We start from the raw sequence: 23,161 nt of genomic DNA, 5'->3' as shown, positions 1-23,161 counted from the left end.
ACCTAATTTTATGCATTCTATTTTTACTTTTTGATAAAGGAAAGGGGAGCTACTTCCTAGTGTCAACCTTTCTATGAAGAGGCTATGTCCAGTTTTCTGACTGATTTTATTATTCTTGAATCCCAGGAAATTTTTTTGCTAGTAGGTCAGCCCTGGAGATGAATATTTATTTCCAGTAGCAAAATTACTTTCCTGTTTCATATATTGACATTCCCATTTTGAAAGGAATTCTAAAACAGAAATCTATTGGTAAAAATATATTTGAAAAATATTATTTTCAAAATATAAAAATATGACTTTTTCATACCCAAATAGAATAGACACATATCAAATGTATCATTCAGTTCATGAATGAGAAAATAATATGAAGATAGTTCAATATGAAAATATATGAGTTTAGCAAAACAGTACGAATAGTTATTTCTCTATGGTCTCCAGCCACATGTTCTTGGCTAAGTTTACAATACCAGGCATGATTTACTTCTTATTGATCAGGTCGTAAGTTTAATCAGACATCTGTTGTGTGTCCTCAGATTCTTAGTGCACTATTAGGCATATGTTGTCAGGCCAGTAGTTATTTTTGCAGTTAGCAACATTTACAGTTGTATATGGATGTTGATTATTCTTCTCACCTGGAAATCTACATAGCACTTTTTAACACAATAAGAACTAGCTATTAGAAAGGAGGCTTCCTTGTATGCATAGATTAGTATATCTCTTACTTCTCATCAAAGACCTTCTTCCTCTCAGTGTCAGAGAACCACAGATGTGCAAAGTGCAAAGAAGAAATGATCGTGGAGTTCCAATCCCCAAATGAGATACCTATCACATAATTTCTACTCCCAAGTTTCAGGAAACATCTAGGAACAGAGAGCAGAGAGACTGTAAGAACATGAGAACAAGAGAAGAGGACTACTCGGAGAATGTCTTCTGATATGAAAGTGATGCTGTACCCATGAACTCCAAACAATTATGGTTGTCTGCATAAGTTCTTCACAAGATTATACCAGCCAACACTTCAGCATGAATGGGGGAAGAGATCACAAGGCTTCAACCCTAGATGAGGAGTGCTACAGGCACTCTGCAGCTATTGACTGAGACAAGCTCAGTGATCAGCCATGCCCTACTGGTAAGCTTTATACTCTTTGTGTTTGTGGGTACCACCACCCTGATTTGGTAGGTTATATATGTAAATATACATGTATGAAGAAAAGGACATAAATTTTATATGGGGGGTCCTGAAAAGAGTTGGGGTTGGGGTGAAAGAGTGGATATGATCAAAATGCCTTATACTCATGTATGAAGTTCCCACAGAATAAAAACTCCAATCATCAGGATAAGCTGGCTTAAATTTTGAGCAGTGGTGCAATTATAAAACTCCTAGAAAGGCGCTTTAAATAAGCTTACAATGTAAGGATCAAAACTGGCTAATGTCCAAAGGCAGTGAAACTGTAAATAACTTTCAGTTATATTTTTTGCTAGACAAAAAATTATCATGGAAATGCAGAGGTTATGTCTGTAGTTAATAGTTTACTGTACAGTGGCATACTTTCTGTTGCTTTAGATAATTAAGTGATCCTTTAGTGATCGTATTATTCTAGCGACACACTGGAAAACATATAACTCATACCCCCATTCTTATGTTTTAAATGATGTATATTAACCACAGACAGGACACCTTACTGTACTATACACTAGCTTTTCATATTCTGCTTTTTCACCTGTAAATATAGGTCAAAAGTTATTCTTTGACTGATTATTATTATTGTTCATCATCATCATCATCATCATCATCATCATCATAATTATTTGCTCTCCAACAAATGGAGACAAGGTGGAAATAATGGCTGAACTGGTAGAAAATGGAGCTAAATAAAACTAACACCCATGACTAGTCCTAGAGACCTGAGAATATTGGGATGTGGGTGAAAAAAAAAATGAGTTCTGCATCCTGCTTATTGTACTCAGGGAATGGGAAACCCAGAAGGAAAACCAAATGGTAAAAGGCAGAAAAATCTAAGCATGGGTCAAATGGAGAAGAAACCCAGAGATATATCCAGGAGCATGTTTCAGCCAAAGGCTCACACAAATATGGACCTCAAATTAAGCGATGAGGCAAAAGGAAACTGAGAGTTAATCCCAACCCAAATTGCATATTTGAGTCATAAAAGGTCTACAGCCTTTGTGCTACTCAGCTTTGCTAATATTGTAGGATGGCGTATTCTTGAAGACTGAGGTTATCCCAGGCAACAAATAGCAGAAAGACTAGAGATAATTTACATTGGGCTTTTGTTTAGTATCTAAAAATAGAAGGTGCTTAAGAGAGTACTAGTGATTATACTTTTTATCTCATTTTCTTTCAGTGATGGTTAGAGGTGAGGTAGTTTTCTTTAAAAAAGAACCATGTCAGAACAAAGAATCTGTGACATGTAAGATAAGATCTTATTAATATTACTGTTGAAAATGAGATGGACATCTGTGGTTTTTGCCTGCTGTGGGAAACATGACAATTATGTCACCTGCATCTTCCTTCCAGAAATAACTTATTTAACAGCTACAGATAATAGTTAGCTAATAGCCCCCAACTTCAGTGTCCCCTGGATCTGCTTTAGCATATCATTGTGAAGCCCTCTTCTTTCAAGGCAATTTCTGCCTGATGTGGGTCTTCATCAGTAGACATTCTTTGCCCAATGGGTTATCGGAAGTTGTGAGATGTGCATTACAGCCTGAAGGGGCTCTACCAAATTCTACTTCTCCCCCAGTTTTTGAGCCATCAGGTTCACAGCACTATTTGAAGGCCTTCTCTGTTGATTCTTCCTCCCTCTCCTTTCTCACTGGTGCTAAACTCAATTAATTGTTTTGTTGTACCATTCTGTCTCCACATTTGTTTCCCAGGGAATCTGAAATAATAGTGATACTGAAAGTGGTTTGAGGAAGCGGGGAGGGGGTGGGTGGGAGAGAACTGGGTTATGTTAATCACCATGTAACTGACAATGAGAACCCCACCCTGGGTTATAGAAGGGTCCCTTGTCTAATGATCCAATCTCATGGCTAAAACGTCTACTGGTGTGATTCAGGAGAAAGTTCTGCTGGAGGGGGATGTTCAGACTGGTACAGGGACTTGAAAGACTTTGGTGGAATAATTGAAATGCACAGAAGCAGTGGAATTGCTTGGTTGCATTATGTTTCAAAGGCACTCTAGAGAGATAATGAAAAGTAGGAGTAGTTAATGAACAATTGCGAAACAAATGAGAAAGACGAGGACAGAAGGCCTCTTTGCTAAGTTTACAAAAGAGGCACTTATCTTCTTCAGTGGGAGAACAGATAAACCTAAGGACAAAACTCATTATTCAGTTGTCATATTCACTGTCCTCCCAAGATGTTTAAAGGCTCAGTTTGAGTCACTGTATTCTACCAAGGTCAGAGCTCTGGGAAAATCATGAGCTTTGAAAGATGAGACTGGAACAGAGGTGATGCTGAAGACTGGCTTTCTGAGCTTCTTTGAATGGGGATTCTTCACAGGTGGCCTACTCCCCACCATTAAGAGCTAATGCAGTACTCTGTACAGCTAATATGTGTTAATAGAAAGAACTTATGCCAATACCACTCAGATGAGGATGTTCTGAGTGTGATGAGGGTGGGGCATATTCAAAGTGAGCTAGCTGTAAGACCTATTAATCCTATGCTTAGAAGAGCTGTGAGGTAACAGTGGACTAAATTTTTATTGTGATTGATCAATGAGGACAATAAGTCATTGTCCTCCTAAGTTTTCCTCAGTAAGAAGAACTTATTGACTTCACACCTCTATACTGGGACACCTTGGCAAAGACTTGGGAATGGGGTAAACACTGCCTGGTGATTCCTAAAGGGGTAGCCCAAGCTGAACTAAGCACAAATAACTACACTTTTTACAACAAATGATAAATCAAGAAATGAGAAGTGTGAGACAGAAATGTACAGACAGCGATGTGTTTATTATGTAAGGCCAAATGTTACCACTGACACCAGTGGATTATGCCCCATGGAAAGGCCCAGAAGACATATCATTCACCAACGCTGTCAGAAGAGCACTGTTGAGATGGTCCTCATTATTACTAAGGCATTTTATTGTGGTTTGGGCTGCAGGCTAGCCTGGGTTGTAATGCAGAGGATGCCATAAAGCTTGGTTCGTTCATAACAACTGGGATGGAGGGTTCAAAACTGGACAGGTGGTAGTGCTTAATCAACAGAAACCATGGGGGCTTGCAATTATCATTATGACTAGAAATCACTGGAGTGGTTGCCAAGGAGTTTTAACCGGCTGCAAATTGTGATGATGGTTAAAAGCCACAGTTCTCTAGGGTCAAAACTGATGGTTATCCAATTAGGGTACTACTTAATCGAAAGGAAACAAAAGTATAGACATAGGGAACTCAGTATCACTCTAGTAGAATGCCTAACTTAATGCCCATTCTGAAATTTCAGCCATGTTTTTGAATTGGAACATACTGACTGATCTCCACATCCCTAGGAGAATGCATCCTGAAATACAGTGTTAAGTGCAGTATCAACTTGGACAGATGTAATCATAAGTGATGGTTAAATTGGGGAAAATACAAATGAAGACAGTGGGAAGGCTATTAGAAAAATACTTGAGCTGTCATTGAACTTCATAGATCCAGATTATTACTGTAGTCTCCTATTTCAGTATAGCTGTGGAGGGACAATGTTTAGCTAACACGTTTTTACTGGTTTTATGGACCCACCTGCTTTGAAAGGACTGAAACAAAAAGGAGGGGGGTCAGTAGGAATCTTATATGTCAGCAGAACAGTTAAGGATCCAGAGTTTAGGACACAACAACACATCCTCTTTAATTGGTGACATAATATACTTTCCTTAAAGAATGGAACGTACCACTACCATGATTTGTATTAGTCTTTGAGGAAATATTTTACATATTAAGGAATAATGTTCTGGGAAGAGAATTCGGTGGTACAAATGTAGTCAAATATATATAGCACAGCAGAGAAGTCTGCTGCAGGTCCAGGCTACAGTCAATTTTATTCATTCAGAGGGCTTAGAGTGTGGAATTTATGCTAACCTCCAGTGGAAGCATTATAATGAGCCTGTCTTTCTGCAGTAGGCTTCTAGATACTGGTTAGGTTGTAGTGGTTAATCATAGACCACAAAAACACTAGGAACTGCCAACAGGAGTTGGATTCTGTCAGACTCATAAAACTGTAATCTTAGGTGGATCCAGAAACAATACATTAAGAAATGGAAATTATACATCCAGAGTCAAGCCCATATAGTCCTAGAGGACATGAGTAAGCTACATGAGCAGATAAATTGGACACCAAGTTATCTACTATGATTGTAACAGGACACATTCCTCAGTTTACATCTATGGCCTTATGTGGATCATGTACGATGAATCACTAGAAGGAGGAGAAAAATATTAGAGTATAGCTTAAATATAGTTCAACTGGATATATATCTGTCAGCTAAAAATGTATATTAGTTACTTATCACCATGCTTGAAGTATTATTAAGAAGAACAATGAAGAAAAATGTCAGCAGGCTGCCAGAGCTTATGCAGACCACCTATTCTAAACTTTGTATACAAGGAAAGAAGCACACTATGAAAGGATATACAGAAGTATGGACAATGATTAATAAGCTGGCTGGCTGTTCGGGAAGGTAGAAAGGAAATCAAAACAGAAAAATTTGAAGGCAAGGAAATCTGAGGTAGTGACACGGACACAGATGGACTAAAGAAATGGTTCAGCAGTTATGAGCACCAACTGCTCTTCCACATGACCATGGTTTGATTACCAGTATTCAAATGGTGGCTAATTACCACCTGTAACTCCAGTTCATAGGGGATCTGATGCATTCTTCTGCTCCCCACAGATACTGCATGCCTCTGATGCATAGATATATGAAGACAAAAGATCCATAAGCAAATAAATACAAATCTCAAAAAATCTTAATGGACACACAAATTGAAAACTCTCATATCACATGTTGCTGTTCACTAGACAACATATACCAAGGAAAATGACAATGAGTGACCAAGGAGACAGATGACAAGCAATGAGAACATAAAACCATCTACTGGGGGCTTCTCAATTATTTTTGTCAACCAGAAAATACTTAGGCTAATTTTAGTTGAGTTTCTGATACTTAACAATAAACAGCCCTGTACAACCTATAGATTATAAGCTGGAATCATCACAGAGAAAGGAGCCTCAGTTGAGGAAAGGCCTCCATGAGATCCAGCTGTAAAGCATTTTCTCAACTAGTGATCAAGGGGGGAGGGCCCAGCCCATTGTGGGTGGTGCCATCCCTGGGCTGGTAGACCTGGGTTCTATAAGAAAGCAGGCTGAGCAAGCCAGGGGAAGCAAGCCAGTAAGTAACATCCCTCCATGGCCTCTGCATCAGCTTCTGCTTCCTGACCTGCTTGAGTTCCAGTCCTGACTTCCTCTGGTGATGAACAGCGATATGGAAGTGTAAGCTGAATAAACCTCTTCCTCCCCAACTTACTTCTTTTCTTGGTCATGATGTTTGTGCAGGAATAGAAACCCTGACTAAGACAGGGGCTCAGTGAATACACTATGATTCTTGCATTGAATATGGGATTTTTTTTCATGTTACTGATTTAAACTAGATTTGTATGCTTGACCACTAATCTATAAAAGATGCATTTTGATATTGATTTTAATTTATATAATAACTCACTTTGCTAGGGAGTTGAGAAAAGGCTTAATTAAGAGGTTCTTAAAAAACAGTTCTGGGAACTTGAATTAATTGATAGTCTATTAAAATTATCTACAATGTTTCTACTACAGAAGACAGGCTACCTCTGAATATTTGATATTTCAGCCACAGTTCCCATAGTGGTGGAATTATAGGAGTGCCTATAAATTAGCTCTGAACTTCTATTTCAAGAAGAAGCCATGAAGTTTTAAACATTTGAAGGCATATGACTTACACCTTTAGTTTGAAGTGCCTAGGCTATAAAGAAACATAATCAGATGTGATTTCCTAACACTATGATGTGAATGTAGAAACTGAACAGTTCTGTTAATTAGATCACAAATTTGTGTGTATGTGTGCATAAATGTGAGGAGCACTCACACACTTATAACCATTTTCTCATTTCTCTTTACCAAGAGAGCCTACAAATGTTAGTGGGGCATGCTGATTCCTGAAAGAAACATTGCATTTCTCAGGCTCTTTTGCAGTTAGATGAATATTTTATTGAAGTTTCAGTCAGTGCATTTTAAATGTGTTACTCTGAAAGGGAGAGTAAATATCCTCAATTCTTTTTATTGACTAAAAAGTGAAATACAGTAGTCTTGGGGCACAATGTGGGAGCTATATTTTAGGGATGGCCAAAGAAAAAGTTAGGCAGGTCCAAGTTTCCTGATCATAATCATTCCTCTCTATCAACACAAGAATATTTAAGATTCTATTTCTGTTCAAGGAAAATAAACCCAATTAGGTTAAGCCAATGTTTGCAGTTTCTGCCACTTGTAGCCAATACTTATCATGATGCAAGAGCATATTAAAAACAATGGTGGAATTTTAGTACTATTGATCTTAAGAACTATTTCTGAAGATAATTACATAATAGAACTGTTTATTGATATTGCTGCCAGTTGAAGTCAATAAAAAATGATCCTTCTGTTCCATACTGGGAATGAAAGTGAGAGATGATTCTAGGTTTCCTAAAAGAGCTTTCAAGCATTCAAGATAAAAGACAAGGGAAATAAAGTGAAAAACAGCCCTGTATTACTCTACTTAAAATCATAGACTTTTATATAACCAGAGCCAAACTTCGCAATAGTGCCAGGAGTAGGGGATGAGTAAGTGTGAAAAATACGTGTATCATTGTGCAATCATAGAGTTGTTGCTCATATCTGGTTACCAATACTTAAAGTACAGTCAATTAAGTCAACATTGCATTTTGATTTATTATTACTAAATTGTTGTAAAATCAGAGATCTGAACATTCTTATGAAAAATTGTCAAGTAGAAAGAGATATTGAATTTAAATTCTGCATCCACAGACCTTGTGACAGAAGCTGGGATTTGGTAAGGGATTACCCATAAATTTTTTAATAAGCCTGATTCAGGAATGATGATTGAGATGACTTAATAAAATTGCAAAGAATTAAGGAATTTTGCTGATTGTCAAATGAAATCTGAGCAGAATTAATTTGATCAAATTTAAAGTACAGATTTATAACAATCTTTAATCTACATTCATTGGTGCTGATGGGGGTGTGACCTGGGACACAATATATCACAAGGGTATATATTGTTTATGCATTATCCATATAAATACAAGCATCACTAATACGAATCAATGAATTACAAAAAAAGAAGACATGAAGAGGAAAATACATTGTAAGGATGGGAGAGGGGGCATGGGCAAGTTCAAGAAACATCGGATACATGAAGAAATTTTTCAAAGAATAGACATGTATAAAATTTTCTTTTTTACTGATTTTATTGGATTTGTTTTATTTACATTTCAAATGTTATCCCTTTTCACAGATTCCACTCCATATCCCCTATTCCATCATCCCTCCCCCTGCTTTTATGAGGGTATTCACCCACCCCCTCTTGACTCCCCACCTTGACATCCCCCTACGTTGCAGCATCATGCTTTGGTAGGACTAAGGGCTTCCCCTCCCACTGATGCCCAACAAGTCCACCCTCTGCTACATGTGCAGCTGGAGCCATGGGTCCATCCATGTGTGCTCTTTGGATAATGCCTTAATCCCTGGGAGCTCTGGTTGGTTGGTATTGTTCTTATGGGGTTACAAACCTCTTCAACTCCTTCAATTCTTCTCTCTAACTTTTCCATTAAGGACCCCATTCTCAGTTTTATGGTTGGCTGAGTGCATCTGTCTCTGTATTTGTCAGGTTTTGGCAGATCTTCTCATGAGACAGCTGTATCAGACTTCTGATAGCATGCACTTCTTGGCATCAGCAATATTGTTTGGATTCATCTTTGGGTGGCTGAATATGGGCTGGATGCTCAGGTTGGGCAGTATCTGGGTAGTCTTCCCTCCAGTTTCTGCTTCAAGCATTGTCTCCATATTTCCTCCTGAGAATATTTTTGTTCTACATTCTAATAAGGACTGAAGCATCCAAATTTTGGTCTTCTTTCTTCTTGAGCTTCATGTGGTTTGTGAATTGTATCTTGGGTATTCTGAGCTTTTGGTCTAATATCCACTTATCAGTGAGTGCATATACCATGGGTGTATTTTTGTGATTAGGTTACCTCATTCAGGGTGATGCTTTCTAGATCTATCCATCTACCTAAGAATTTCATGAACGCATTATTTTTCATAGCTGAATAGGACTCCATTGTATAAATGTACCACATTTTCTGTATCTATTCCTCTGTTGAAGGACATCTGGGTTCTTTCCAGCTTCTGGCTATTACAAACGAGGCTGCTATGAACATGGTGGAGCATATGTCCTTGTTATATGTCAGAGCGTTTCTGCATATATGCCAAGGAGTGCCATAGCTGGGTCTTCAGGTAGCACTATGTCCAATTAACTGAGGAACTGCCACACTGAATTCCAGAGTGGTTGTACCAGCCTGCCATCCCACCATCTATGGAAGAGTGTTCCTCTTTCTCTACATCCTTGCCAGCATCTGCTTTCGCCTGAGATTTTGATCTTGGCCAATCTGACTGATGTGAGGTGGAATCTCAGTGTTGTTTTGATTTACATTTCCCTGATGATTAAAAATATTGACCACTTCCTTAGGTGCTTCTCGGCCATTCAATATTCTTCAGCTGAGAATTCTTTGTTTAGTTCTGTACCCTATTTTTAATAGGGTTATTTGGTTCTCTGGAGTCTTCTTGAGTTTTATATATATATATATATATTGGATGTTAGGCCTCCATCAGATGTAGGATTGGTAAAGATCTTTTCCTATTCTGTTGGTTGTCATTTTGTCCTATTGACAGTGTTCTTTGCCTTACAGAATATTTGAATTTTATGAGGTCACATTTGTTGATTCTTGATCTTAGAGCCTCAGCCATTAGTGTTCGGTTACAGAAACTTTCCTGTATGCCCATATGTTCAAGGCTCTTCACTTTCTCTTCTGTTAGTTTCAGTGTAGCTGGTTTTATGTGGATGCCCTTGATTCACTTGGACTTGAGCTTTGTACAAAGGGATAGGAGTGGATTGATTTGCATTTTTCTACATAATGACCATCAGTTGAAACAGCATTATTTGTTACAAATGCTGTATTTTGTCCAGTGGATGGTTTTAGCCCCTTTTTCAAAGTGACCATATGTGTGAGGTTTCATTTCTGGGTCTTCAATTCTGTTCCGTTGATCTACCTGCCTGTCTTTGTACCAATACCATCAAATAACATGCTGTTTTGCTCTGTAATGCAGCTTAAGATTACAGACCTTAATTCCCACAGAAGTACTTTTATTATTGAGAATAGTTTTTGCTAATCCTGGGTTTTGCTAATCCAAATGAGTTTGTAAATTGGTCTTTGTAAGTATTGAGTTGGAGTTTTGATGGGAATTACATTGAATTTGTAGATTGCTTTTGGCAAGATGGCCATTTTTACTGTAGTAATTCTGACAATACATGAGCATGGAAGATCTTTGCATCTTCTGAAATCTTTCTTTTGATTTCTTTCTTCAGAGACTTATAGTTCTTGTCATACAGATCTTTCACTTGCTTGGTTAGAGTCACAACAAAGTATTTTATATTTTTGGGGACAATTGTAAAGAGTGACATTTCCCTAATTTCTTCCTAGGCCTATTTATCCTTTGAGTTGTTTGAGTTAATTTTATATCCAGCCACTTTGCTTAAGTATATAACAGCTGCAGGAGTTTTCTGGTGGAATTTTTCGGTCACTTAAATATACTATCATGTCATCTGATACTAGTGACATTTTGAGTTCTTTCTTTCTAATTTCTACCCCTTGATCTCCCTTTGTTGTCTAATTGCACTAGCTAGGATTTCTAGTACTATGTTGAATAGGTAGGTAGAGAGTGGGCAGCCTTGTCTAGTCCACAATTTCAGTGGGATTGCTTCAAGTTTCTCTCCATTTAGTTTGATGCTGGTTACTTGATTGCTGTATATAGCTTTCACTATGTCTCAGTATGGCATTAGAATTCCCAATCTTTTCAAGATTCTTATCATGAAAGGGTGTTGAATTTTTTTAGATGCTTTCTCAGCATTTTAATGATTATGTGTTTTTTTCTTTGAGTTTGTTTATATAGTGAATTACTTTGATGGATTTCCATATGTCGAGCTATCCGTGCATCTGTGGCATGAAGCATACTTGATCATCATGAATGATCATTTGAGGTGATCCTGATTTAGGTAGAAGAATTTTATTGAGTACTTTTATTCAATATTCATAAGGGAAATTGGTCTAAAGTTCCTTTTCTTGTTTGGGTCTGTATGTGTTTTAGGTATTAGAGTAATTGTGGGTTCAAAGAATGAATTGAGTAGCATTCCTCCCTTTTTTTGTTTTGTAGAATAGTTTGAAGAGTAAGAATTTTACACTAAACCCATCTGGTCCTGGGCTTTTGTGGATTGAGAGACTGTTAATGATTGTTGCCATATATTTAGGGGTTATGAGACTGTTTAGATTGTTTATATGTTCCTGATTTAACTTTTGTACCTGGTATCTGTCCAGAAAATTGTTCATTTCAGCCAGATTTTCTAGTTTTGTTGAATATAAAACCTTTCGTAGTAGGATCTGAGAATTTTTTGAATTTCCTCAGTTTCTGTTGTTATGTCTCCATTTTCATTTCTCATTTTGTTAATGTGGATACTGTCTCTGTGCCCTCTGGTTAGACTGGCTAAGGGATTATCTATATTGTTGATTTTTACCAGTTCCCGGTTTTGTTGATTCTTTTTGTACTTCTTTTTGTTTCTACTTGGTTGATTTCAGCTCAGAGATTTATTATTTCTTGACATCTACTCCTCTTGGGAGCAGTTTATTATTTTTGTTCTAGAAAATTTAGATGTGACGTCAAGCTACCAGTGTATGTGTATGGTCTCTCGTGTTTCTTTTTGGAGGCCTTCAGTGCTATGAGTTTTCCTCTTAGCACTGCTTTCATTGTGTTCCATAAGTTTGAGTATGTTTTGCCTTAATTTTTGTGACCTGAATATATTAAATGTGTGGTCAGTGCTTTTGGAGGGGAGTTATCTAACAATCAATTACATGAGACATGGAAAAATGTAGCCTGAAACTAATATGATGCCTAGAAGAAAAATCAACTGTTAATGTAGCTAATACAAATGTTCTGTAAAGGAGAATAATGCCCTACAGAAATTAGGTAATTTTTGAAGACTATCAGGGGCAAACAGCTTTATTAATGTGAGTTTTAGGACCATCAGTTATGGAATGCTTTGTTTCCCTACTCCTCAAAAAATAGTTTGGAAAAATACCATGTACAAACTATGAAAGTATAATCCATTATGAAAATATTAGGTGACATACAACCTTGTATTCTGAAAGAACTTTAGTAACTTTAAAGAATTTTTTTTCACCTTTTCTCCTGATCCTTACTGCTGAGACAGTTTCCTAGCTAGTCTGCTCCCTGGTAGAGGGTATCATGAGACATACAAGAGGATCCCTTGCACTCAGAACATTTGGTAAGAACCCCTCTACCCCCCCCCCCCACCGAATTCCCCCAGCTGCTGATGGGAGCCCAGTGGACTCAGGGACCCATCATCTCCACAAATCCCCTTCCCCTACTTTCCCCCTCCCAGATTGGAATACAACTCCCCTTCTGCCTGCTCCTTTTTTCTGGGACAGACTTTTAGCTAGTCTGATCCCTGGAAGAGGCTATATCCTGAGGCATCCCAGAGGATCCCCTGCACTCAGAGTATTTGATAAAACCCCCTCCACCCCTCAACAATGTCCCACAGCTGCCACTGGGAGCCCAGTGGACTAGGAGACCCACCATCTCACAAAAACCCACACCTGCTGAATACCACTCCCTTTCTGCATGGTTCTTTATGCTGGGACACACTGCTAACTCGTCTGCTCCCTGGAAGATGTCATATTCTGAGGCATATCAGAAGTTCGGCTGTACTCAGGGCATCTGACACCAAAGATGGAACATTTGATAGCACATTCTGAGGCATTCTAGAAGATCTACTGTACCCAGGGCATCTGATACCACAAATAGAGACATTCCAGGAGATCCAGTACACCCGGGATACCACAGCTTGAAGGCATCCCAGGAGTACCTCTGTACACAGGGAAACTGGGCCAATGACACCACAGTCTGAAGAACCAGGAGTTCTGTGGCATACAGGGCAACTGACACAAAACACTGAAAGTCTTGCTGGAGCTTTACACAGGACAAGAATTCAACCACTTCTCTGAAGGCCCAACAGCCTGAACCCTCCCAAGAGATCTACTGCAGCCAGGGCAACAAATCAACAGCTTCTCTACCCCTCTGAAGACCCTCCAGTTGGAAGGCTCCACAGGAGATCTGCTACAGCCAGTGCAGCAGGCTTACCAGGAGACCTGTGGCAACCCAGGGACAAAAGAGGTAGATTCCAGATAGTCACCCAGACCAGTAAACACCAGGGATAACCAGATGGTGAGAGGCAAGTGCAAGACAATAGGCAACAGGAGGAAATACACATGGCCATCATCCGAACCTAGTTCTACCACCACAGCAAGCCCTGACTACATCAACACACCTGGAAATCAAGAAGATGACCTAAAATCCTATCACATAAAGATAATAGAGTCCTTTAAGAAGGATATAAAGAACCTACTGAAAAAATACAGAATAAAAACCACAGGTAAACAGGTAGAAGTACTTAAAGAGGAAACAAATAAATCCCTTAAAGAAATACACGAAAACACAAATAGATGAAGGAATTACATAAAGCCATCCAAGACCTAAAAGCAGAAGTAGAAACAATAAAGAAAACACAAATTAAGGCAAACCTGGAAATGGAAAACCTAGGGAAAAGGTCAGGAATTACAGATATAAGTATCACCAACAGAACACAAGAGATAGAGAGAATCTCAGGGGTAGAATATACCTTAGAAGAGACTGACACAGCTGCCAAAGAAAATTCATAACATACAAAAACTCTTAACTCAAAACATCCAGGAAATTCAGGACACAATGACCAAATCTAAGAATAATTGGAATAAAGGAGAACGTAGATTCCCAGCTCAAAGGACCTAAAAATATCTTTAACAAAACCATAGAAGAAAACTTCCCCAAGCTAAATAAAGAAATAGCCATAAAGGTACAAGACGCCTATAGAACACCAAATCAATGGGACCAGGAAAGAAATGTGACTGGAAAAGAAAATTCTCTCATCACATAATAATCAAAACACTAAACAAACAGACCAAAGAAATGATATTAAAAGCTGCAAGGGAAAAGGGCCAATTTACATACAAAAGTAGACCTATCAGAATTATACCAGATTTCTCAACAGAGACTATGATAGCCAGAAGAGCCTGGTCAGAGGTCATTCAGACTCTAAGAGAACACAAATGCCAGTCCAGGCTACTATACCCTGTAAAAATCTCAATCAACATAGATGGAGAAATCAAAATATTCCATGACAAATCCAAATTAAAATAGCATCTATTTACTAATCTAGCCCTATACAGGATCTTAGAAGGAAAACCCCAACACAGGGAAGGTACCTATACCAAAATAAAACAAAACCACAAGATATTAAGCATCTCACAACAAATTGAAAAGGGAAAAAGAACATACACATAAAGCCACCTAAAAAAACCAAATATAACAGGAGCTAACAGTCATCTGTCTTTAATATTCTTCAATATTAATGGACTCAACTCACCTATAAAAAGATATAAGCTAACAGACTGGCTATGCAAACAAGATCCAGCATTGTGTACCATACAACAAACACACTCCAATAACACAGACAGATATTATCTCAGAGTAAAAAGATGGAAAAAGGTCTTCCAAGCAAATGGTCTCAAGAAACATTCTGGAGTTGCCATCCTAATATCTAATAAAATAGACTTTCAACTAAAAGTTTTCAAGCATGATTTAGAAGAACACTTTATATTCATCAAAGGGGAAATTCACCAAGAAAAAGGCTCAATTCTGAACATATATGCCCCCAAAGCAATGGCACCAACATTCATAAAACTTTACTAAAGCTCAAAACACCCATTGAACCCTACACAATAAGAATAGGAGACTTCAACATCCCACTCTCACCAAGGGTTGGGTCATTGAAACAGAAAATAAACAGAGACACAGTGAAACTTATACAGGTTATGAACCAAATGGATTTAACAGATATCTACATAATATTTCACCCTAAAACAAAGAATACACCTTCTCAGCAACTCATGATACCATCTCCAAAATTGACCATATAATTTGTCACAAAACAACCTTGAACTGATATAAGAATATTGAAATAATACCGTGCACCCTATCAGACCATGATGGCTTCACAACAAAAACAACAGAAAGCCCACATACATGTGGAAACTGTACAATTCTACTCAATGATAATTTGGTCAGGGAAGAAATAAAGAAATAAATTAAAGACTTCCTGGAAGTTAATGAACATGCTGAAACATCATACCCAAATTTATAAGAAACAATGAAAGCAGTGCTAAGAGAAAAATTCATAGCACTAAGTGCCCTGGTAAAGAAACTGGCGAGATCTTACACTAGCAACTTAACAGTGCACATGAGAGCTCTAGAACAAAAACAAGCAAACTCACCCAAGAGGAGAAGAAAATAGTCAAACTCGGGGCTGAAATCAACCAAATAGAAACAAAAAGAACAAAGCAAAAATTTGGTTCTTTGAGAGAATCAACAAGATAGATAAACCCCAAGCCAAACTAACTGAAGGCCCCAAAGGCAGTATCCAAATTCACAAAATCATAAATTAAAAGGGAGACATAAAAATAGGAATCAAGAAAATTCATAAAAATCATCTGATCCTACTACAGAAGACTATACTCAAACAAAACTGGAAAATATAGATGAAATGGATGGTTTTCTAGACAGATACCTCATACAAAAGTTAAATCAAGAGCAGGCAAACTACCTAAACAGGCACATATCTCATAAGGAAATAGACAAAATCATTAAAAATCTCTCAACCTCCCCTTAACAAAATGGAGGGCCAAACAGATTTAGTTCAGAATTCTACCAGATCTTCAAAGAAAAACTGATACCAATATTTCTCAAACCATTCCATACAATAGAAAGAGAAGAACGTTACCTAATTCATTCTATGAAGCCACAATTACTCTGATCCCTAAACCACACAAGGACCCAACCACAAAAGAAGACATTAGACCAATCTAGCTTATGAATATTGATGCAAAAATACTCAATAAAGTTCTTGCAAACCAAACCCAAGAATACAACAAAACCATCATTCACCATGATCAAGTAGGCTTAATCCTAGGGATACAAGGTTGATTCAATATACAAAAATCCATTAATGTAATCCACTATATAAACAAACTCAAAGAAAAAATCACATGATCATCTTCTTAGATGCAGAAAAAGCATTTGACAAAATACAACACCCCTTCGTGTTAAAAGTTTTAGAGAGATCAGGAATTCAAAGCCCATACCCAAACATAATAAAATCAATTTACTGCAAACCAACAGCCAATATCAAATTAAATGGAGAGATACTTGAAGCAATCCCACTAAAATCAGGGACAAGACAAGGATGCCGTCTCTCCCCATATGTATTCAATATGATACTCAGTGTCCTAGGCAGAGCATTAAGACAACAAAACGAGATCAATGAGATACAAATTGGCAAAGAAATAAAGGTGCCACTATTTTCAGATGCTATGATAGTATACATGAGTGACCCCAAAAATTCTGCCAGAGAACTCCAGCTGATAAACAACTTCAGCAAAGTGGTTGGATATAAAATTAACTCAAACAAATCAGTAGCCTTCCTGTATATAAATAATAAAGAGGCTGAGAAAGAAATTAGGGAAGCAACTCCCTTCATAATAGCCACAAATAATATAAAATATCATGAGGTAACACTAACCAAACAAGTGAAAGATCTGTATGATAATAATGTCAAGACTCTCATGAAAGAAATTGAAGACCTCAGAAAATGGAGAGATCTCCCATGCTCATGGATTGACAGAATTAACATGGTAAAAATGGCCATCCTGCCAAAGGTCATCTACATACTTAATGCAATCCCCATTAAAATCGCAACACAATTCTCCAATGACATGGAAAAAGCAATTTTCAAATTCATCTGGGAAGGCATAAAACCAAGAATAGTGATAACAGTTCTTAACAATAAAAGAACTTCTGGGGGAATCACAATCCCTGGCCTCAAGCTCTACTCCAGAGCAACAGTGATAAAAACTGCATAGTACGGGTACAGAGACAGACAGGTTGATCAATGTAATAGAATTGAAGACCTGGAAATAGAACCACACACTTATGTACACTTCATCTTTGATAAAGAAGCAAAAAATACACATGGGAAAAAGAAAGCACCTTGAATAAAATGTGATGGTCTGTCTGTCTGTCTGTAGAAAATTGAAAATAGATCCATATTTGTCACCTTGCATAAATCTCAAGTCCAAGTGGATCAAGGACCTCAAAATAAAATCAGATACAATGAGTCTAATAGAAGAGAAAGTGGAAAAGGAGCTTTGAACTCGTTGGCACGTGGGAAAATTCCTAAACAGAACTCCAATGGCTCACACTCTAAGATCAGAATTGATAAATGGGGATTGCCTTGCATGCTGGGGAGTCACTCATAGCTGTGGGTAATGGCGGTGTGCGAGCAGTTGGGCCAACCCAGGCTCTCTGTGGACCAGGATGTGCTTGATGTCCTCGGATGGTTCAGGCTGAAGGTAGTCATGGCCGGGACTCCCACACCGAACAGCCACAGGATGCAGAGTGGTGGCTTGGAGCCTTTTACCAGTCTGTCTTGGTCTATCGAGAACCCTCCGAGGAAGCAGGCCTGGAGCTTCTCTGAGACCACTGTCCTGGACTGGAAAACCCATTCCGCAAGCACGCGACTGCAGATGACCTAGAGGAACTCAACACCCTTGAGTCACAGGCTCTGAGCCAAATAGTCCTATAATGAAAACTAGAGAAGATATTCCGGTTAAAGATAATTTTGAATTAGAAGTACTTCAGATACAATACTAAGAACTTAAAAGCAGAAAGCAATGGAAGAAGGAATTCTAATTAAGAGTGGAGAAATTAAGATTTTGTGTAACTTGCTCCATCAGACAAAATCCATTCTAGAATAGAAAAGATCATATTTCCTTCTTGAGCAAAAAAAAAAAAAAAAAAAAAAAAAAAAAAAAAAAAAAAAAAAAAAAGGACTCAAACACTTAGGGAAAAGGAAAAGGAATTCTCTAAAAAGCTCCAATCACTGCAATCTGAACTCTAGTTTAAAGATGCAGAAACGAACGAATTAAAGAGGAAGCTTCAGAGCAATGAAAGAACAAATAAACTAACTGCTACCTCTGTTTCCAAAGTCAGCCCCTCCTTTGCTGCCAGATGTGCTCAGCTTGTTAATGATTTGTGTCCTGCTCTTCGAGTCCCATAGCAGTCTCTCATGTGACTGTCAGTCTTGAAATCTGAACATTCTCCTGCCTTTGTTCACGTTGGGCAGAGTGTGAAAGTTAATCATTCCTTGCCCTGCATGCTTCAGTCCTAGAAAAGCCTCTTCTGTGGTTCTAAAGTCAGAAGCATGTTCTCCACATGTTGGAAAAACAACTTTCCCGACAACAGAGTCTTTTAGTGCTAACACACCTTCCTTCCACCTCTGTCACACAGAGGTCAGACACAGAGTTCTGGTGGGACAAGAGATCTGAGGTAATAAAACCCATCTGGGAGGTAACCTCATGAAGCAAGATGTGTAGCAGTAGATCCTTGCTGACAGCTGGATGCAGAGAAAACATGCTCAAGGTTCTATTTTCAGAAACTTGCTCCTGAAGTAACCTTTGGTACCAGGGTCATCTCTAGGTCTTTGTCACCTTCTGAGCAGTTGCTCTGAGGTTCCTATTGGCACCCTCTTGCAGCCACCAGGGTTCAGTACTTTGCCTAGGACTTCAGGCCTCAGGACCATCAGTTCCTCTGATGGGCCATTTTCCCCGCTGCCCTGAGAGAAGCACAGAACTTAGCATTCACTGGATTAAATCTGGTTGCCAGGGGTGAGAGCTCACATGATGGAGTCTTCCTGCTCTGCCAGCTTCTTGGGGCTGTGTGCATCTCCTCCCTCTTGTACAGTTTTTTATTGGCTTACACTGCCAGGCTCTGCAAGATTCAGTCCTGGCTGAGAAGAGTGGGGCGCCTGGGGACTCCCTGACACACACACCTGTGTGAGCTCTTGGGTAGAGGCTAGCCCAGAGGACTCCATTTATACCTTGGAAAGCTTTTATGTGGCTTCACTCAGCATCCTTCAGCATCCGGTGTGCCACAGTGGGGCAGTTGTCTGCCTGTTACTGCCAGGCATGGGGACTGATGCTGCTGCCAGGGAAGGAAACTTAATTCAGACTTGTGCAGATACAATCTCAGCCTCCAGCAAAGATGCTCACGACCAAAACCAGCATCCACTCTTGAAGATGCAGTTTCAACTGATGACTTTCTCTTCTACAACATCAGGTCATTTTCAATCCAGTGTCCTGAGCCAGTGCTTCAAAGTTTTGGTGAAATTAGCTGAAATTATTCCTCTGATTTGTTGCCCAGGTATAAAGAAGACTCACGGGAGGCATGATTCCATGGGTCTGCCTGACCTCTTGAGGTCTAACCTGTGGCTTTTATACTTTGTTTACACCTTGGCTTAATCCTACTACTCAGGGAGTTCTGAAGTAATGGGAAGGGGGCCAGGTAAGCAAAGGCACATGTAACACACACTTCAGAAGAGTGACCTACCCTTGGACAAAGGCTGAATTAGGAGGCCTTTGAACCCAAGATGTGGCTGAGGTAAAGAACATAAGGCACAGCACATTTCACTGAGGTAGAGTTTTCTAAGAAAATAGAGTATCCGGCAGTGTCTGTAGCCATGAGCTGACTTCGTGAGAAGTTTGTCAACCTTGTGTCTGCTTTTTCGCCCCACCAAGGACAGGGTTTCTTTGTGTAACAAGTTGTTGTAGAACTCACTCTGTAGACTAGGCTGGCCTAGAACTCACAGAGATCCACTTGCCTTTGCCTGTAAGTGCTGGGATTACAGGCTTATACAACCATGAAAAACAAAACAAAAAAAAAAAAAAAAAAAAAAAAAAAAAAGAATTGACAAATGGGACCCCCATGACACTGGAAAGCTTCTTAAGACAAAGGACATAGTCAATAAGACAAATCAGCAACCTTCAGAATAGGATAAAAAAAAAAACTACACTAACCCCACATTTGATAGAGGGCTAATATTCAAAATATATAAAGAACTCAAGAAGCTGACCACCAAAAATCAAACAACCAATAAAAAATGGGGTATAGAACTACATTGAGAATTCACAACAGATTAATCTTGAATGGCTGAGAAGCACCTAAAGAAATGTTCAAAGTCCTTATTGTAATCAGAGAAATGCAAATCAAAATGACCCTGAGATTCCACCTTACAACAATCAGAATGGCTAAGATCAAAACCTTAGGTGACAACACGTGTTAGTGAGGATGTGGAGAAAGAGGAATACTCCTTTATTGTTGGTGGGATTGCAAACTGGTACAATCACTCTAGAAATCAATTTGGAGGTTCCTCAGACAATTGGAAATATACCTACCTAAAGACCCAGCTATACCACTCTTGGGAATATACCCAAAAGATGACCCACCATGTTACAGAGGCATGTGTTCCACTATGTTCATAGTGGTCTTGTTTGTGATAGCCAGAAGCTGGAAAAAACCCAGATGTCCCACGACAGAAGAAAGGATACAGAAAATAAGGTTCACTTACACAATGGAATACCAATCAGTCATTAAGATCGAAGACATCCTGAGTTTTGTACGCAAATGAATGATTTAAAAAAAATATCAGACCCAAAAGGATATGCACATTATGTAGTGACTAATATGTGGATATTACCCCCCCCCCCCCGCCCAAGTACAGAATACCCGAGACACAGTCCACAGAACTCAAAAATATCAACAAGCTAAAGGGCCGAAGTGAGAATGCCTCAGTCTCACTTGGGAGTTGAAAGCAACCACAAGGTGTGTGTGGGGTGGGGGAGGGGCCTTGTAGGGAAAGGAGATGAAGGTGCAGGGAGAAGAACATGATCTGGGATTGGGTGGGGGAAAATAACTGAAGCCCTGAGGGCCTGCAGAAAGAATGGAAACAGGCAACCTCAGGAAATAGGATGTTGGGAGGATCTCCAGAATGCACCAGAGACCTGTGAGGCGAGAGACCCTCAGGATTCAAAGAGGGGGACCCTAGATGAAATGTCCTACAGTGGGGAGAGAGAACTTGTAGTGCCCACCTCCAACAGAAAGGACTGAGGGATGGGGTTGTTATCCCACAGAAGAAAACAACAACAACAACAAACAAAACAAAAAACTCTGACCCATAATTGTTCCTGTCTGAAAGAACTGCAGGGATGGCAATGGAGAAGAACCTGAGGAAAAGAAGGTCCAGGGACATGTCCAAAAGCTCAAGGGGAGGTACCAAGATCTGACATCATTAATGAGGCTCTGGAGTGCTCACAGAAAGGAACCTGTCATGACTGTCCTCTGAAAGACCTAACAAGCAGCTGACAGAGTCAGATGCAGATATTTACACCCAACCAACCAACAGAAGCTTCTGACCCCTGTGGTTGAACTAGAAAAAAGCTGGAGGAAGCTGAGGAGGAGGGCAGAGTGACCCTGTAATCAGACTGGCAGTCTCAATTAACCTGGACCCCTAAGATCTCTCAGACACTGGGCCACCAACAAGGCAACAGACAACAGCTGATATGAGGCCCCAACACATATGCAGCAGAGACTCGGGGTCTGGGTTCAGTCAGAGAAGATGCACTTAATCTTCAAGAGACTGGAGGCACCAGGGAGTTTAGATGTTTGGCAGTGTTGGCAGGGTGGAGACAGCTTTGTGGAAATAGGGGCGGAAGGACACATGGGATGTGGAACAGTAGGAGGGTAGACAGGGAGGGGAATAAAATCTTGAGTGTAAAATTAAATACATACATACATACATACATACATACATATATACATATTCTTTTCCATTTCATCTCATTTATAACTTCCAAAATGATGGAGAATGTGATTTTAACCTATAAACACCAAAGCAGATGAGAGTGCCTGCTAGTGAAAAGGCAGTTCGTGTATCATGCCAACAGATGACTCCAGTAGGATCAGGAAAAACTTGAAATTCAAGAAGAAACGAGGAGTTAGAGATTAGCAAATATCCCTGACAGTCCTGGCGCCTAGTTTGCATTCTGCGGTGTGCATCTGGAATGGGAAGGCTTGATACAAACCGTAGATATGCCTGGGGGTATCTGAAGGTAGATAGTTTGTGCCAGAGAGCTCAAAATGTAGCCAAGAGACTGAAGTCCTAGCAGAGCAGCCTCTCCTTTATCAAACAGAAGGCACAAAAAGAGAGAAATGTCCAAGTAGATATAACTTATGTGAGTTTCACACAGGTATATGCATTAGCCTTGTGTAGGTGACTGTTTCTAAACCACCAAAAGTCTTGAAGAGTGCTAGAGAAACTGGACATGTCTGGGGTCAGGATGGAGAAATATCAGTTGTTTTCTAGGGACCAAGGGTCATGGTAGGATTATACTCAGTGACTAGAGGCAGATAAGAAGCTAAATTCCAGTAAATTCTGAGCAAAGATGTGACCTCTGTATCTAGAAACTCTCTGAACCCTGACCTGCAATAAACCACCCAGCAAGAAAGTAGCTCATTTGTAGGAACATTAAGACATAGGAGTCACTCAAGGGGGAACCTTAATAGGTAGATTAAGTATAAAGTGAAAGAAAGTTCCATTTTATGGTTACTTAAGAGATAAATTATTAGTATGTATATAATTTTAGGGATGACTACTTGGTACTAAAAGGCTAAACATGTTATTTTTACATATTTGGACATATATTGTAAATAATCACACACACACACACACACACACACACACACACACACACACACCATGAATTCCGAAAGGGAATTCAGGGTAGAGTGGTCATGATGCATG

General features: G+C 39.2%; 1 pseudogene across 1 annotated transcript; it reads left to right on the top strand.

Annotated features, from left to right (window-relative positions):
* The first annotated feature begins 18,738 nt into the window (after positions 1–18,738).
* LOC308415815 (ATR-interacting protein-like) lies at positions 18,739–19,823 on the top strand (annotated as a pseudogene). Its single transcript has 2 exons — positions 18,739–18,852; positions 18,906–19,823. The product of its transcript is annotated as an ATR-interacting protein-like (transcript).
* Positions 19,824–23,161: the final 3,338 nt, after the last annotated feature.

The sequence above is a fragment of the Micromys minutus genome, assembly GCF_963924665.1.
Source record: "Micromys minutus genome assembly, chromosome: X".
Lineage (NCBI taxonomy): Eukaryota > Metazoa > Chordata > Mammalia > Rodentia > Muridae > Micromys > Micromys minutus.
The sequence above is the reverse complement of the archived record's forward strand: the minus strand, read 5'-3'. Positions and strand labels throughout refer to the sequence as shown.